The sequence below is a fragment of the Pinus tabuliformis genome, chromosome 4_2 (assembly GCF_031772625.1).
Source record: "Pinus tabuliformis cultivar Carrire ecotype Pingquan chromosome 4_2, CPIR1, whole genome shotgun sequence".
Lineage (NCBI taxonomy): Eukaryota > Viridiplantae > Streptophyta > Pinopsida > Pinales > Pinaceae > Pinus > Pinus tabuliformis.
This window is the reverse complement of record NC_142304.1, coordinates 791,004,596-791,005,517: the sequence shown is the minus strand read 5'-3', so window position 1 is coordinate 791,005,517 and position 922 is coordinate 791,004,596. Positions and strand designations below refer to the sequence as shown.

The 922-nt window shown below is 46.1% G+C and overlaps 1 long non-coding RNA gene across 1 annotated transcript; it reads right to left on the bottom strand.

Moving 5' to 3' along the window:
• Window positions 1-215: 215 nt before the first annotated feature.
• On the bottom strand, window positions 216-708 carry LOC149172027 (uncharacterized). The gene is made up of 3 exons (XR_016259596.1): window positions 596-708; window positions 420-492; window positions 216-336 (listed from the first exon to the last, which is right to left on the bottom strand). It is a non-coding gene; the product is annotated as an uncharacterized LOC149172027 (long non-coding RNA).
• Window positions 709-922: the final 214 nt, after the last annotated feature.

Sequence of the window (922 nt, the reverse complement as noted above, 5' to 3'; positions counted from 1 at the left end):
TGTAGCCGTGGCCAAGAAGGCGTTTAAACAAAGAAAAACATCATGCACAGAGCGGAAATCCATTGAATCTCTCGCGCTCTGCCTCTCTAAAATATTTTAATGACATAGCCAGGGTATCAACCCTCATGATCAATATTTAAGCTTAAACCATTATACTGTCCGAATACAAAGCAGAATAGCCTTCAGAGATAAACATTATACAAATCAAAGGGTTACGGCCGAGCATGATATTCATAGACAGTAACCTTTCCCTAATCAAGTCTACAATCTAAGACTCGGGTCGAAACCCAGAATTGATAAAAGGGTTCCAGGCCGCGGTGGTGCCACCGGGTATCCCTGTCAGAATAATTTAAACACTCAGCTGTTACCCTAAAACAGAGCTATGGAATAAAAACGGTATTAATGGCATTCGAGCCTACCTGTAACCCAAACAGAAGAAAGAGCGGAAGGGCTCCCAACTCCGACAAGGTGTGGCCACCGGTCACAGTGCATCTGAGTCAAAGCAGGAAAACGAGAGCCTGGTTAAACAATGAAATAGCATAGCAAACTTAGAAACTGATATAGACTGTAACAAGATAACAGAATGGTCTCATACCTGTGTAATCCGGTGCGAAGGAAGAATTGAACCAAGGTCTGGAGCTGAATATAGTAGCCTGAGCAGTGGGCAAGTGAAACGCCATAGCTCTGCGACACACCGTCGCAGCGAAATGAGAGGAACAATAAGTTGAGTTAGAAGAGCTTCGGTAATATATACTATGCCTTACTTACCGGCTACGTGACAAGCCCTCAACCATCGATCTGCAGAGAGGTCTTACCACCGTTCGATGGCCGGTCATGCTTGATGGGATTCGGGCGCGAAAGTGATATGCCCAAGGCGTCAGGCCCGTAAGTGCTTGGAGCACTGGGCGCACATGGCCTCACG